Source organism: Drosophila persimilis, unplaced genomic scaffold, assembly GCF_003286085.1.
Source record: "Drosophila persimilis strain 14011-0111.01,24,50 unplaced genomic scaffold, DperRS2 tig00000520-arrow-pilon, whole genome shotgun sequence".
Classification (NCBI taxonomy): domain Eukaryota; kingdom Metazoa; phylum Arthropoda; class Insecta; order Diptera; family Drosophilidae; genus Drosophila; species Drosophila persimilis.
The window spans coordinates 4491965-4499235 of NW_020825317.1; positions in this window are offsets into that span (position 1 = coordinate 4491965).

Below are 7271 nucleotides of genomic sequence, written 5' to 3' on the forward strand. Positions count from 1 at the left end.
CACATCACGCACAACACAACACAACACAACACTAATCGCGGGATTCTTTCAACGAGAAACAAATAAAAAAAAACAATGCATTAATGTGGAGAATGTGGCTCGGCGCTACTTTTCACAGTTCTCTATGGAAAATCACGCGCGCGATTTCGCTTGGGTTTTTGTGAGTATTTTCGATTTCGGTGTTTGGTTTTTGAATCTATATTTTTTCACCACGAAAGCACCGTATTCGCATGCGTTCTTATCGACGGCTGGCAACGCATTGAACGCTCAAGACGTGTCCAAGGCAGCGGCAAGCTCCAGACCAGAGCTTGGGCCAACAAGCCAGAGACAACCGACGACAACCGACAAGCAACGCCGACGTCGTCGTGAGCCGAAGAAGTTGGCCAAGACAATGTTGCAGCGACAGGTGCCCGCTGCACAGAGAGAGCGAGAAACCGGCTCGGAGGTGTGCCTAATACTTGAGACGCCACTGTGCCGAGTGCCCCAGTCCCCACACGCTCCACTGTGCGCCTCTCGCCTTGGGGCTCTGGCAGATTGGGGCCGTTTAGTGGGTGGTTTGTGCTTGTCGGGTGGAAATGCGCGCATTCCATGTGGACTTATGGCGAAAAACAAGGGCAGGCCCAGGCCCCGGCCCAGGCCCACTGCTCTGACACTCGCTCACTCGATGCTAAACGAAAAGCTGATTGCCATGACAGTTCAGAGTTGAGGGGAAGTTTCCCAAAGTACCGCTATCCTCCTTCTTTACTTCCCGCATCCATGAACTCTTTTTGGGCAATTTTCAAGGAATTTTGAGTAGAAAACTAACACGGGAATAATCGAGGGTGATGGTATCGAAACAAATTTCAAAGATGTGTCGATAACATATCGATATTTTGGAGATCACTTATCGATCAACTTGTCAATAAATAGAGACATACTGGGGGATCGAAGACATGTGTATTTTCACGCCACGCGTCACGAATTTATCGATAAACGGTCTAATCGATAACGTATCGATGATTAAAAAGTGCCAAGCTCGCAAAACGACTCTAACAATCGATTGAACGATTCAATCGGGCCAATAAACAAATCAGCAATAACGCACACAAGAAATAATCGATCGGCTTAATTAGCTCTGGCAATTCCACAACAAACAAGTGCCATGCCGCCCCACAGTGAACATTGCAATATTTATATACAATAGATAAATAGTACATGTATCTGCGATATACGTACAAACACATACATACATATGTGTGCGATATTTGTAGCTTTGGCAACGAAGTCAAAGTCAAAATCCATTTAAGGTCGTCACAAATAAAGTTTTTCGTTTGCTTTTCGTTCTTTTTTGTGCCGTTTTTTCGCTGGTGTCATGCAGAAAAGCGAAATATCATGGCTAAAAACCCTCCGGCCATCCTCCCCCCCTTTGGGGTTTCTTTTTATGTAACGGTCCTTGTTAAGAGTCAATGCTGTCGGCCGCTTCTCCTCCTCGTCATTGGCCAAAAAATACTGTCCGTCATTCAATTAGGCGCTCGATGACAGATTCGTTCGTTGTTGCTGCTTTGTTCTCCAGCGGTTCTTCATTAGAGCTGCGAAGATCGCCGACACCCTGTTTACTCGGAGAAGCTGGACATGCCGAGCTGAGGCAGTAGAAGGGGAAGTCGCTTGGGTACTTGTTGAACGCTATGCCATGCATATCCCATCCATCTAAGACTGAGTCAGAAGAGTAGCGGACTGAAAAGGCAGCAAAAGGATCCCAGAATTTCCCTTTATTTGCAACATATCCTAAAATGGGGAAGAGTGGTGTTCCCCTAGTCGGAATACTTCTTGTTAGTTCGTGCACCATTTGGTGGCACATGGTGGCCCGTTACACTGGCCAGTCGGTACTCGGCAATCGTTGATTTAGGGCCTATGCTTGATCCGCCAAATGTCGCTTGGCCAACGAACTCCGTCTCCCTCTCCACAGGCCCACGCAGGGTTTTACTCCGTTTTACTCCGTTTTACTCCCTTGTTTCACTCACCTTTGGGCTGGGATATTCGTTGTCTCCGGCTCAGGGCTTGGTCTTTGGCTGCAAGAGGGAAGGAGAGACGATACAGATTTAGTTTAGAGGTGCATTCCCCCTCACTCGGGGGCACTGATTAATGCAATCTTCTCGTTAATTTCCCATTTTCCAATTACAAAATTTCCATTTCCAAAGGAAAGGGTGATTTTTGTTGTTGTTGTTGTTTGTTTGTGCCAACTCATCAGCCGCGAGCGAAAGCCAAACGCCAGACAAGACATAATTTCCCATTAGCAGGTTTTTAATGGATGAATTATGGATTATGGCGGATGGCGGATGGCGATGGGAAAACGTGTGGCGGCGTGGAAGAGGAGTGGCAGAGGAGTAGCCTCGCTCTCGGAGAACACCCCATTTAATTTCCCTGGAAACTCCGCGCCTAATCAGATTTCTATGCTGTCTGCCACTTGCCACTAGCCACTAGCCACTCCCTTTCCATCTATCCATCTTTCCATCCGCTAATCAGACGATGCACTCAGCCCATCCTCCTCTTGAATCTTAGATCTTTTGAAATTTGATTTATGCCTCCCTCTGGGCCGGCACTTCACTTGGGATTCCACACGAAAAACCAACTAAAAATTGCTCCATAAAAGCAGCTGAAAGTGAAACTTTTTGTCCACTGATTTCTGTTTCTTGTTTCTGTTTTCTTTTGCATTTCAATTTTTGTTGTCTCTTGTTTTCAATTTCACTAGAAAGCACAAACACTCCTCCCCCCTCCCTCCCTACCTCCCTCCCTCACGAAATTCTCAAAGGGAAGAAATCGGTAGCGGCGGCACCTGATCCGCATGAGAAACAGAATGCGTGGAGGCCTGTTCCTGCCAGAAGAGAGAGGCACGCCCCATCGCCTGACGAGTGGTCACGAGGGAGGGAGAAAGGAACAGTGCCAGAGAAGACAGAAAGATGCATATGAACTTCTGGTCTCAAGCTTCGCCAATCCCAGAGATATCTCCCGAAACTATGCCTCAGACACAAACAAATAACTCGAGCAACAAACTTTTTGCCCGCAAAAAAAGGTATCGATTTCTATCGTTATCGATAACATTTGACAGCAGTAAAAACAAAAATGGAATGCTTGGAAAATTAAGCCAAAAACCGATGGCACAATTTACCGATAACTAATTCGCTAAGATATCGATAGCTAAATATCTCTCTCGACTATTTTTGTAACTAATTTGAATGGCAATCGATATCGATAGTATCCTATCGATAATTTTACTTTTTTTACTTGCTTTATCGATTAACCATTTTTGTGTAGCTTTTAGATCTTCCAACAGTTGGCCTTTTGGACCTTTTCCGGCCTATGAGTAGCGGCCTTTTTTCGCCAAAAGCGGATGAATAGAAACAGAAAGAGAGAGAGAGAGAGAGAGAGAGAGGGAAAGAAGTCTGACACATTGATATGCGGACATTCGTACATTCGGGCACTCCGGGGCGGGCATTAACATACGATGCGATGTGTCTTATGTGCCGTGTGCTTGCCTCAATTAGCGATTCCGCTCAGCTAATATCGGTTTCACCCACCAAAATAAGGGGCGGGTGTACTGAGAGACCGTCGAGGAAGGGGGAGTGGGGGGCGTGGACGGGCTGGTGGACGGTATTTCAAATTGTTCGAAGAAAGTCTGCCACCGCCCGCCCGCTTCCCCGCTTCTCCGTTTCCCCCCGTTTGAAAGTTGAATCCAAGTCTGAGTCCACGGGTCCCCGAGCCACCGAACCACCGAACCACCGAGCCACCGGACCATCGCGTCCCCGAGTTGAATGACTCAGAAGCCAAAATCAAAATAAGAAATAAAAACTAAATTTGTTTTCGGTTTCAGTTTTTTTTTTTTTATTTTTATTTTAATTTTGTGTTTTGACGTTTATTTTTCGCTGTTTTCATCGTCTGCCCATAAACTTTTTAGGGGGCGGCAGCAATCAAGGCCTCTTCGGAGCCCGGCTCGCGGCGGCCGTCTCCATGTTTCGGGGAGTAAAAGTTTTCTAGTTTTCTCTGACATCACCGGCACCGACATCGGATTGTGCACCGATAACTGCTGAAATTTACACCTCACTTTTGGTCTTTAATTTGCAATCAAAAGTGCCATCAAATTCTGCCTCTTCGGAGGGCATTCAGGAAGGGCGCAGGCATTTAAGGGGCATTAGGGCCCATCGTAAAGGCGGGTCGTAAGTCCCAAAGGGCCCACGAGTGCAGTGGAAGCAGCAGGACATTAGCCCTGCCCCTGCCCCTGCAGGAGCAGAGGGGGACGGAAGGCAGATGCCGATCGGCTATCCGCCAAGCTATACAACGGTTCCAGTTCCAGTTCCAGTTTCTATTTCTATTCCTAATTTATTCCCTCGAGCAAAAATGCCGTCGAACTTACAGCCCCAGATACAGCCTATAAGTAGGATGGGTTCCAGTTCCAATGTGAAATTAGTCGTAAGATCTGCCTACGTTTACAGCAGAAGAGCAGAGGGTCTGGCAGCTCCAGTCGAAATAAAAAGGCGGGCAATTGTGGGCACTCGTACGATCTTTGATGGCAGGGGGTGTGGTATTATTATTGCTCGTTGTTTTTGGAAGTGTTTTTCGGAGATTGCATTAAAAAACGTGAGTGCGTGAAATGCTCACGGCAAAGTCAACAACAAAGCATTATTGCTACCTGCCTCACCGCCAGCCCTGCCTCCCAGCCCTTTCCTGCCCCTCAGAAAGCGGTTTTCTCAGTGCTTGTTTCTGTTGATATTTTTTTTGGGTAATCATTACAATTGTTGTTGCTATTGTTGTGGTTATTATTACGAGTGTATTATTGCTGGGGCCTTTTTTCGGGGTCAACCCAAAAAAATAGTATGTCAATGCGGGATGAGCGGCGGATCCAGAGATCCCAGAGATGGGAAACGGGAATCATTGGCACATCATAATCTTCCATTTTTGGAGTGCTTTTCGTCGAAACTTGTAATCGATAAACGTTCGATATGCGATAATATAATCGCCATGTTCGATCTTTACGATCCCACGATGTAAAACATTCTAAAAATCGATTTTTCGGTAACCCAGCGATAATGCTAGGGTTATCGATTGAAGGGTCGATAGAAATCGATAAAAACTTCTTCAATTGATAGATTTGTGAATCTTTGAATCGATAGCAAAGCCGTTTAATACATCGATTCCCATTGAATGCTCTCAATGAGTAGCGAAGAAAACTCCCAACAGTTAAGGCATTATCCAGCACGCTGCATCTGTGTACATTCCTCCTCCTTTCGCCTGGCTCTCTTCATGCCACTCTTCTCCTTCATGCCACATGCCACACACACTCGTCTCCCCACATCCCCCCATCCCCCCATTCCATCCAATCGCACTCAAAAAAATCATATAAATCACCCATCCGCACCGTTAGACACGACTCTCTGGGAATGGGGGAATGGGGGTATGGGGGAATGCCGATGACCGAAACAAAAAATCTATTACTTAATTTCGCTAAAAAGAAAACCGTTTAGATTTCGAGTTCCGAACCGAAGACCTGCCTCTGGCTGTGGCTCCACCTCTTGCCCCTCGAGGCTCCCATTTCTTTTTGATCTTCGATTTCGAGGCATTTCTTTATGTAATCGCAAGCGTAGAAATAAGACAAAAGCCAAGACACGAGACGCCGCCGCACTCCTCCTCTTTCAGTGTTTCCTCTTCTGGGCCACAAATTAGAAGCAAAATCGAAAGACAAGCCGAAGAGAGGAGAGAAAAGAAAAGGGGATAAGGAGAAGGAGAAGCTGAAAACAAAATCAAAAATCAAACGCTTTCGATTTCTATTTGAATATGTAAAAACCAAACCAAACGAAAGACCGGCAGCAGGCGGAGGCCCTCGGCCCCTCTGCCCCTCGGACCCCATGCCCCACCAACCAATCGACTAAAAAGAAATTCCCATCAATTAATTTTCGCCCCTGCCCCCCCCACCCTTCTCTTCCTGCTCTTCGGTGGGGGCATACAAATTTCTATCTAACAATTTTTTGCAAACTAAAAATCCCAACAGCAAAAATAAAGGGAGAAATAAAATTTGAATTATAATAAAAACTAAAATGATCGTAAATTACGTTCAAAGGCGTCCGAAATCGCATCTTAAGTCCCCCAAGAAATATCTGCAGAGTATCTTTTATCTTTCAGATGCACATATTCGGAGTGGAGCGTATCTGTGTGCGTGTCGAGTGCGTGTGTGTGTGTCTGTGTGTGTGGGTTGATGATGGTTAATAATTTGTTATGGCTGCTTGTGTTTTCTGTGTTTTGATTAACATTTAAAAAGCGTATCAATTAATTTGCCAAAACGAAAAACAAACAGACGAACGGACGGACAGATGGAAGCTCTCTGGGGCAAGTTGGAGTTGGAGCAGTTGGAGATTTTTGGTTAAGTGAAATACGAGAATGTGTCACAGTCACAATCCAAAGAACAAAATCGTATTTCAATCGAATCTGATGCCTCGCTTTCCCACACATTTTCCCAGACAATCTATCCTCCATTCACCCTGCTCCCTGCTCCCCACTCCCCACTCCCCTGCTCTCCCTCTGCTTTGCTCTCTTTTTTCTACTTTCTAAGCAGAAGATCTACTCATGCAGCGGACGTGCATCGCAGACACTCAGACACAAATCAAATTGTTTTTGAGAGATCTTTAACTTCAAGTCTAGGTCTCGGCCCATGCCCATGGCCATGCCCATGCCCCTCTTTCCCTGACATTCCATTTGTCAGCCGATTTTTAATGTGTGTCTTCTGTCTGCACTCTCCTTCCGCGCTCTTCTGTCTTCTCTTCTGCCTGCTGCAAAGTGCCTCTGTTCGGAGGGTGGGGGGCTTTCTCCACCAGCAGCAGCAAATGCATGTTACAGCCCGAGTGTCAACAGACATCACGTATCCGACGGAACGCCCGCCGCGCCCAGCCTTGACCTACAGCACTGCTTTGGCTATGGGTTTGGACATGGCTTTGGGTTGGGTCTCTGGGTCTCTCGCTGTCCCTCGCTGTCTCTGCCTCGAAAGGGAAGAAGCAGGGACGTGGGGCAGGCACTTGACTGCTCGAATCGCTGACGCAGACCCCAAAAGCTTTCTAAAACGAAACAAAACAAATGTGCTGCCCGGGTCTAGGGCTTTCCATCTCTTGGAAACTCTTTGTTGGTCTTTAAGTGCAAATCCGTCTCCCAACTAGAACTTAGAATGAGTTTCGCTCTTTTCCAGTGTTGCTTAGCCTTGAGGCAAAGGTACCCCAAAAGAGGTTGCAGATCTTCCAGTGTCTCTTGGAATT